Raw genomic sequence first — 10,597 nt, forward strand, 5'->3', positions numbered from 1 at the left:
TTAATATGCCTCAGTACATGGGAACGCCAGGGCCAAGAAGTGGGAGTGGGGGGTAGAGGAGTGGGGGGAGGGTTTGCAGGACTTCGGAGTGCATTGGAAATGTAAATGAAGAAAATAACTAAATTAATTAAAAAATAAAATAAAATAAAAACTTTCAGACCCTAACAAGTCCTATGGCCACTCAAATAACAGCAGCAACAACACAGATTCACTTGAATAAAAAAAATGCAATGATAAATCTTAATGAAAAATGGTCTCCACAAACCATGGGTGTAAAAACTACCTATAATTTATTTACATAAAGTTAAATATCAAATGCATTATGCCGAAAGATGCCAAATTAAAGGTCAGTGGAAAATTATTCCCTGATGAAAAGAAAATGTTGGAAGAATAGCAATAAATCATATTATTGTCCTAAACATTTCAGGCCAAAACAATCTATGCTATATACATTATAAAGAGATATGAATCATAAATAGTTATACAACTTTGGAACAAATGGCTCCTACCCCAAAGGTAAAGATGCAAGTGTTCATGGATTATGTGAGTGTGAAATTCAAGCCAGGACCATCAGGAACAACTGAACTCTACTGCACAGTATCCAGGCCACTTACTGAAAGCTGTCTGCAAAATCATCCCTTCAGCTGTCAGCTGAGAACAGAAAGCATCCAGAAAAAAAAAATGACTTCTCCTTTCAGTGTTTTTAGTTCTCTCTCGCACTCGCTCTTGCTCTCTCGCTCTCTCTTGCTCTCTTGTTCTCTCGCTCTCTCTTGCTCTCTCCCTCTCTTGCTCTCTCGCTCTCTTGCTCTTTCGTTCTTTCTTTCTTCTTTCTTTTCTTTCGGTGCTGACTTGATTGTGTTTTTTTCAAATGTGTTGCTTGCTTCCAAGAGCAAGCCTAGTAACCCATGGACCAGACTGGACTGGGAGAGAAGTGAAAGACTGTGGCCTAGCCTTGCACTTTATGCAATACCATTTTCAGGTACTCTATTTGCCTCTCGTCTGAGTTCCTAAGCATGAGTTCCAGCACATGTTTCCTGAAAGGAGTGTCAGCTACATCGTGAAAAGAGAAAAAAAAAAAGCTTAAAGGAGGATAGATACTACTTGCCTAGAAATATGAAATTAGTCTGAGTTGCTAACCAAGAAATGCCACGTAGGTAAATATCTTAAGGGGAATAGGGGTAAAGTGAGGAGACTTTCCTGAATCAGAAGTCTGTAATGGATAAGAGGCCCAGGAACTGAGATGTGAAGCTCCTGATATTTCAGTGCCCTTGTTAATAGAACTAAGAAGAAAAAGAAAATGTGAACTACTATTGAATTATAAAATAAGAGAATGATATTCACAAACAGCACAGATGCGTAATAATACAAAAGCAACACACTGATTAAGATTTAGAACTCTTTTCCCATGGTTCTGTATTTAACTGTAGGTCACTATTACTGAAAGACAATGGAGGAGCTAGAGAAAGTATCCAAGGAGCTGAAGGGGTTTGCAGCCGATAGGAGGAATGACAATATGAACTAACTGGTATCTCTAGAGTTCCCTGGGACTAAACCACCAACCAAAGAAAACATATGGTGGGACTCATGGCTCTAGCTGCATATGTAGCAGAGGATGGCCTAGTCAGTCATCAATGGGAGGAGAGGCCCTTGGTCCTGTGAAGGTTCTATGCCCCAGTATAGGGGAATGCCTGGGACAGGAAGCAGGAGTGGGTGGGTTGGTGAGCAGGGGGAGGAGGGAAGGGATAGGGGGTTTTCGGAGGGGAAACTAGGAAAGGGGATAACATTTGAGATATAAATGAAGAAAATATCTAATTTTTAAAAAGGGAGGGGAGGAGGGCACCTCTCCTGCATCCAAGTCACTGCACAGCAGACAAGAGGCATGGCCAACTCTCCTACACTGTCCAGACCAGGTGCAGGGCCCACTCTCTAGCATGCAGCAGTAGGTGAGGGGCAGGACCAGCTCTCCTGCTCTCATGACTGGCAAGGGGAAAGAGTGGAGAGGGCACCTGTCCCTCACTGATGCCAAGCTCAGGACTGGCAAGGGGAAAGGGTGGAGAGGGCACCTGTTCCTCACTGATGCCACCACTTGTAAGTGCTGTCAAAACCTCAAATAAGAATTTAAGATACTTAAGAGTATTTGTTTTTCAATTTAAGCTTTTATATTTTAGATTCCTTTTCCCTGCATATATTCCTTCTGACATGATTTCACACATCTCTTATATAGTTTAGTGTTTATACTAAAAGAGTGCTGTGTTTGACAGACTTCAAATTCATTTTTTTTCTTGATTTTTTTTGGATGAGGGTTCATCTGGTTATAATATTTTTGCTAGAGAATTATTTACCCTGAATACACAGAAGATGTGAAACACCAGTGTAGCTGAAGCTCACCTATGCTGTCTAGTGGGGAAGCTAAAAGACCTTCATTGTGTGATCAAGCCATTGCAATTTTCTTTCAACTTATTTATCCTTTTCCATGGTTTCTGGAGACAGTTCCTCATTAGCATTAGTTTCTGGTGCTTTAGTAAAAATAGCTAATATTTTATCTATGTATAAATATGTTTTGAAATATATTTGATATTGACTGCTCGTTCACTTTTAAAAAATTAACTTCTTTTTACTACTTTTGAAAAACTCTAGTCATTCTTTATTGCATGCTCTCCTGTAGCAGAATTTCCTCTGTCCAATTAATTTAAATATTAATACATCAAGAAGCCTATGATTGTACAGGGAAAAGAGCTAGGAGTGTCAGAGACAGGGAATGACCCAGGAGGAGGAGAAAGATGGAGGGTGAACAGGGCAATTCAGATTCCTAGTGACTTTAAATAGCCACCGGTAGCTAAATATAAGGATAGAATAATTGGGATAACTTGTCTAATCTAGGTGGGCAGTTTATATCATTATCAATTGGCTCTGAAGTTATTGTGTGGGCATCTCGTGAATTGAGAATGTATTGATATATAAATCCGACTGATTAATTACAAGCTTCTAGAGTTTTGATTTACTGAGTTACTGGAGTTTTGCAATGGTGGGTGGCTGAGAGCTGGGAAGACAGCCCAGCACAGAGGCGGCAGGGCGGCGGGGAAGAGTGGCTTGGGTAGCACGGGATGCGCTTTTCTTTTTTATTATTTCCTGCAACACTTTTCCCCCATTTCCTGCCCATTTCCTTTCTTTTTTAAACTTCTCAGGAACATATGTGGGCTTTCAAATGGTATTCAGTTTTCCAAGGGGATTCAACTCTCTCTCTCTCTCTCTCTCTCTCTCTCTCTCTCTCTCTCTCTCTCTGTCTCTGTCTCTCTGTCTCTCTCTCTGTCTCTCTCTCTGTCTCTCTTCTCCTCTATCACAATTCCTCACTGCTGTGTATACGTGTCATCTGTTTTTTTGGCTTGCCTATGATTTCTTTAATTCCATATATCTTCTGGTTCTCTAGGAGAAATGTTTTTTAGTGATTTAATATTCAAGGTCAATGCTTTTTAAAGATGCCATTTTCCTATTTGTGCTCACCTCAGAGTCAAGCCATAATGAATCCAGGGAGTTAGTTTGTGTTCTAGAGAAAATGGATGTGCCTTGTGACTTTTGCTGAAAGGCGAGTTGAATTTAACCCTCTATTTTTTGTCTCAATTCTAGTGTTCTTTGTGCACAAATATTTAGCCCTATTTAGTGAATATTTGTATCTTTATTATTTTTGGAGCTGGTCTGTGTTTATCTTCATGTTCAGCTCTGTCTTTGAGCAGATGGCCGAGAACTGTGAGTTTACACTGCTCTTTTGGCTGGAAGTCTAATATTTTCAGAAATGATGATTCATGTTAGGTATGTGAAAGCATGAGAAAAAATGGCTTTTAAAAAGAAGCTTAATATTTTCCTTGGCTTTTGAATAAACCTGCTAAGAAGTAGCTTGCTTCTATTATTGTGCAGATTACTGGTCTGGGAGATTCAACAATGCTTCATTTAGCAAACCTGTTCCACTAAATGTATTGAAGGGAGATATAATAGGTAGGCATTTGAAGTGTTGCCCAACTTATTTTTAATTTTTTTTATCTTGAATATTAAATAGATGTTCCTTAGGGGTACCTGAGAGCTAGTTTTACTCATAAGCTCATTTAACCATAAACTTACATTTTTATATTTCAATGATATAGTAAATAAAATTTTTCTCATTCACATAGCTCACACTGATAATCACATTATTGGATAATGTGATTGGATGATCACATTATTTTAGTTCTGGCCACCTACTTAGAATCTAGCTGAAGTTTTACCACCTGTGGCACAATAAGAGCTAACTTTTTGAGCCACTCAAAAATGGACATGAAAGCAAATGTGAGGTTGTTTATAAGAATAAGAAGTGAATTTACATTAGATAATGGTGGGTTTCACAAAAAATTAGAAAGAAGAGTAGTAGCCAAAGCTGTTCAGCTGTATTATTTGTTTTCTGTTGTATACAAGGCAGAGGGTAAAAGATGTCTAAGTGAGTCTGGAGTATAAACTATGTTGTAGAATGCAGCACGCATCACTTCATGCTTGCTCCCACGAGCCAATTGTCACACGAGTGGATGACAGACGGGACATGATAGCTGAAAGAGATTAATGCTTGGAAGTGCCTCTGATTGTCACCAGAATCAGCAGACCTTTGTCTTCAGGGAGATAGCATGTTAGGAAACTCAGCAAACGGAACACCTTAACAGAAGTGAAAATTATAATGGGCATATTAGTTGATTAAAATTCCAAGTCAAAAGATAAGGTAGCTTCTAAGACGGAAGAACAAGTATAAATGAAAGGCAGTGGCCTTTTCTGTCATGTTCTCTAACATGTTTCCACTCTGAGACAATTCCTGGAACATGTAGTCATGTGATAAAATCAACTTAATTAGTTAATAGACGAATCAGTAGAAAAGCACAGGTGTGTAAAACACACAACTGTGAACCATGGTGTGGTGTGGTGTGGTATGGTGTGGTGTGGTGTGGTGTGGTGTGGTGTGTAGCTTCTCTGTGTATGAAACTTTGTGGAACTAATTCTTAAAAAATGGAAATGAAATAGTTGACCTCCTGAGAGCACTGTAGTTCTCAGGGTGTCAAATTAATTGATAACTAGTGTACACTTTAGGGATGAGCGGGGGCAGTGCATGCATTTCACCAGGTGCACAGATACGTTCTCTCCTCAGCCCTACAGATGTCTAATAAATGAACTTCAGAAGCCCCACAGACCAGAAGCTGCTCCATACAGCCCCCCTTAGACAGTGAGGTGGTGTCAAACTGAGAAAACAAAAGGGACTAAGCAAACTAAGAAATAAAACAGCTCATCTTCCCCTCTCTAGTACTTTTCTACAGACTCTCCTTGCCCTTCGCCCTAACTGTAAAGAAAATGTGTGAAACCAGGAGGGAATAAAGCAAGGACCATGGAATGGATGGGCCTGTGAAAATGAGGAAGGAGTCTGGAGGCCATGCCAGCAGGAGAGCCCATGACATTCTACTTGCTAAAATCTGCAGGCAGCAGAGGCTCAGTTGACAGCCTTCCATAATTCATTTATGGTTTGTTTTCCTAATGTATTTTTAAATATTCTGACTATACCACGACAGAAATGAAATTATAATAAATTTTCTCCTTTCCCATTTCTTTCTTTTCTTTTTTGACAGGTAGTAAAAATTTTCCACATTGTCTCACTAGAATTGGGCAGCAGCTAGGATTTCTTCCCTTTTCACCCTACCTTAATGTAGTTATTCTCCCGTGCATTTGGCTACTTGCATTGCTGGCTAGAGATGGCAGCCAAGTTCATGCACAGAATTTGGCACCTCTCCATTATGTCAGGATTCCCTCCTCACGTTCTTGATGCCATTATTTATCTAGAGTCTTGTGCCCATTTCTCAAGCCAGTAAAAAATGTACCCATCCTTAGCAGGAGCAGGGGCTATCTCTAACTCTGTTGACCACCTTTGGATCCCTGTAGACTAACTGGGTTGCCTTGTTTTGCCACAGTAGAAGATGTGTGTAGTACTACTGAAACTTGATATGCTAAGAGGTTGACATCTATGGAAGGTCTCCCCTTTTCTAAGGAGAAAGCTTGGACAAGAGGATGTGAAAAAAGAAACTCAGAGAGTAGGACTGGGAGGAGAGGATGGAGGAGAAGCTATAATCATGGGGTAAAGTAAATAACAAAGTATGTTTATCCAAGGTCCAGGCATAGCTGAGTGGTGTTTAGTTTCTCTTTATCTGCATTCCTGCTCACTGTCATTTGGAAATTTAGCCATTCACACATGCATTATATGAACTGAAACTGAAGCAAGCAGACTCCTACAAGTTACATGAATTCCCATACTATATGTTATCCCAAACACTCTGAAAGACACATCATATCATTCCATTCACTTTATTACTTACATATAATAAGTATTAATCAAGTAAAATATGTTGCTTGACATTTGCTACTTCTAATAATTCTTTTATTTTATTTTATTCTTTACCAGCTCAAGAATCAACACGTATTGTTTTACTATGGCATTTTTATAAAACTTACTTTTACTTGGTTGATTCTGCCTTTATTTGCTCCTCTTCTCAGTCTCCTTTCTACCTGTTCCTACTTCTGCCCTCCACCCTCCACCCTCAGTACTCCCTTTTCAGCTTCCATGTCATGTGTTCTATTACCCTTCCCATTCTCCTTCATTAAAACTCATTCTTCCACTGTCCCAGAGTCTTTCTAAGTTCCTGGTCTCTAACCCTGTTCACTTCCACACATTCATACCATAAACATTAGAAGCTGAGATCTGTGTATGAGAGAGCAGATGAAGTACTTGTCTTCCCGAGCCCTAGTCACCCTGATGTGATTTATTCCAGTTCCCTGCATTTTCTGCAATTTTACAATATTATATTTTTAGGGTTGAATAGAATTTAATTGCATATATGTAGCATATTTTTCCGATGTATCCACCAGTTGGGGTACATGTAAGTTGATTACACCCCTTTGCCCTTGTACATAGAAAAGTAATAGATGTGGATGTGAAAGTATCTTAGTCGGGATTTAAGTGATGTGAAGAGACACATTGACCACAGGAACTCTCATAAAGACATGTGTTTAATTGGGGCTGGCAACAGTTCAGAAGTTTAGACCATTATCATCATGGTGGAAAGTATGGCAACATACAGGCAGGTATGTTGCTGGAGAAGGAGTTGAAAGTTCTATATCCAGACTGACAGGTACTGGAAGAGTCAGTGACCTGGCTTGAGCATTTGAAACCTCAAAGCCCACCTCTACATTTCCTCCAACAAAGCCACACCTACATCAACAAAGCCATACCTTCTAATAGTGCTACTCCCTGGTGCTTACGCATTAAAATCTATGAGTCTCTGGGGGCTATTCTTATCCAAACCACCAGAGTAGTAAACAAGAGTTCTTTGGTATGTGCTCGAAAGTATTATAGGTGGGTAATATTGAAGATCTACTTTTAGTTTTTTGATTTCTACAGTTACTTCACCAGTTTATACCCAGCAGTAAACACAGTCTATTTCTTTTCATTACTTTCCTTGTCCCCAATTCACAAATACACAGACTGGCTATAGTGCTTAACCTCTTAATTTTTCTCAGTAAACACGCTGCAAAGGAGATTCTAAACAGTCACATAGTTAGCATAAATTAATACAATTTGGAATCTGTTTTTTTAAATTTTGTGACAGTTTTAGATAGTCCACATCAGATGAGAACAAAGGGCTTTAACCTTTGCAAGCTTATAATTCTATAACAGTAATTGCACTCAAAAACGCATCTCACTGGAACTGTTCACATTGTTAATTTTTCTCCACTAATGCTCAATATTGTAATCCACTTTTGTTATTTCATTCCAACAGCTTTCCATTGAAGTATTTAAAATAGTTCTCTGGCACAACCCACTTATTCAAAAGGATATCCTTTTTAATTTCTTTTACTTTAAAAATGTATATATTTTAATTAAAAAAGAATTACATCTTTAACCCTGTCCCCTTTCCTTCCTCCCGTTCCTCGCAGATGTACTTCCCCAGCTCCTTCCTTGCCCTTCACTCTCAAATTAATAGCATCTTTTTATTTATCTGTACCTATTCACATATGCATGTATGTATATGTATGTAGAAGTAGATAAGTTCAACCTGCTGATCTAATTTCTGTTGCTTGTGTGTTTGTTATTTCAGGGCTGACAATTTGGCATTGGAAACCCAGTTAAGGAGCTCATCCCTGGCAGGAGATAATTCTCCCTCTCCCAGGAGTCGTTATTGGCCTTTAGTTCCTTGTCTAGAAGTGGGAACCCTTGAAACGTTCTTCCTTCCATATGTCCTTTAATATATCCACTGATATTGGCTTTGCTCCAGTCTTGTTTGTGTAGACATTTCTCAGAGAGACTGTTTCATCACAGACTTCCTTGTATTCTGGCTCTTTCAATCTTTCTAGAGCCGCAGATTCAGTGTCTATGATGTAGACGTAGACATGGGAGCTGACTTCCCACAATAGGCTGATCTTAGCATCATGTCCAGATGTGTTTTTTCTGTGATGATCTCCTAAAGAGAGGCTTCTTTGATTTGGGGTAGTGGCTACACTTATCTGTAGGTGTAAAGATAGGATTCAGAATGTATTAAGGAGTTACGCTGCGCCAGCATAATGAGTAGATTCTTTCCTAGGGCCTATGCCCTCACTAGCCTCAGGAAGTTGGTTAGGCTTCTAGAACCAGGGATGGTTTTAGTTTTTCTTCTATGAGTGGGCCTAAGTTCAGTTAAACCGCTGGTACCCCTTATGCCTACCTTACCATGCTGGTCAATTTTTTAGTTAACGTGTGTTGCAATTGGGTAGTATTAAGGTTTGGTCTGTTGCTATGTATTGTAATGCTAAGTGCAAGCACCCAAAACCTGGTTGCCCCAGAGATGAGAGAGTCCACACATAGACCCAAGTGATACTATGTGAACTTGACCCCAGGTTTATTTTTAAGTGGTAAATGAAGATGTCTACAGTATATAGCTGGGCAGAATTGAGATAGTCGATGGTTGGTGTTCCTGGCCTGGGACTCAGGGATAAAACGAGGAAGAAAATGAAGAGAGAAAAAAAGCCACCTTGTGGTAAGAATCCTAAAATAATGGTCATGTAGGTTGGCTAACTGGAGTTAAGAGCGGCCCAGATGGAACATGATAAATTATGTAATGAGTTTTGGCTGGGAAACAGACATAATAACATAAAAGATAGATATATTTGCCCAGCTCTTGTGCTGATTAAGGCTTATTATAAATATAAAGGTTGCATGTGTTTTTTAACCAGGAACTAAATGGTCAAAAGTGGGGTATAAACCCCAGATTGAGATTAAATATTTTCTACAAGAGAGTAGGACTACTAACTGCCTCATTTCCTTGGCAAATTACATAGTATTTTCTGATGCCATAGGAACTAGATGTCATGAAAAAAAAACAATTCATGTTAGATCTAGCTCATTCACTGTTGGTGGGAATGAAAACTAGGGCAGCTACACTGGAAAAAAGAATGGAGAATCCTAAAACAAACAAACAAACAAACACAACAGCCACAACCACCCCTTCAATCCTTCACATGACCCAGCTATTTCACTACTTGGCATATGCCCAAAAAGCCTGATACCATATTCTACAAGTATTTTTCAGCAATGTTCCATGCCACAATTCAGTATTCACAGAAAGCAGTGAGTGGAAACAACTTAAATGTGCCTCATCAGATGAGTGAGTAATGAGGCAGTGTCTCATACACAGTGGAACACTGTAAAGTGTAAAGAAAATGAACCAATAAAATGTGCAGGTCTAGGGTGAATGTAGGAAATACTATGTTGAGACAGGTCACCCAGATCCAGAAAAACAGCTGCTGTATGTCCTCTCTGTCTGTGATTCCTAGCTCAAACTCTTCCGATGTGAGTGTACAGTACAGAGTAACCACAGAAACCAAAAGAAGTATAAGACCGTAATGGAGGTGGGGGTGGTGTTGGGATGTTATCAGAATACAGTTGATGGGAAGCAAGAGACATCAAAATGGGAGGGGCTCCAGGTTGGGAGGGAGAAAGAGGTCAATACAGAGGAGACAAAGGATCAAGGGACAAATAACATCAACATCAATAAGACCTCAAAGAATCTTATAATTTTACATTTATCTAAAATTAAACAGTATCTTCAAATGTATGTATATACAGAAGGATATTCTCTAAAACAAAAACAAAAAACCTCCCGTTTAAACAAAGTTTTAAGTGTGCTCATGATTTTCTTGATTTTACTGTAGATAGTAGAACTAGGATCACATGATCCCAACAACAGGTTCTGAATGGACTGTCAGACATGTATATTTTATTCAGCTCTGCACTGCACTATTCATTTCAATATCTGACTCTCTCTCTCTCTCTCTCTTTCTCTCTCTCTCTCTGTGTGTGTGTGTGTTTGAGTGTGTGTGTATGTGTGTGTGTGTGTGTGTGTGTGCAGTGTTCCTTACTGCTACATCATCTCATAGCCAAGGAATTCACATGTGGCATTGTCTGATTGTGTGGACATGTCCCTGTGACCTTACTACAAGTGTTGACTTAAATGTCTCTTAGTGGACAGACACTTCCAGAGGGAAAATCTTCTGAACTGTATAAGAAAAG

This window comes from Mus musculus, chromosome 15 (genome assembly GCF_000001635.26).
Source record: "Mus musculus strain C57BL/6J chromosome 15, GRCm38.p6 C57BL/6J".
NCBI lineage: Eukaryota > Metazoa > Chordata > Mammalia > Rodentia > Muridae > Mus > Mus musculus.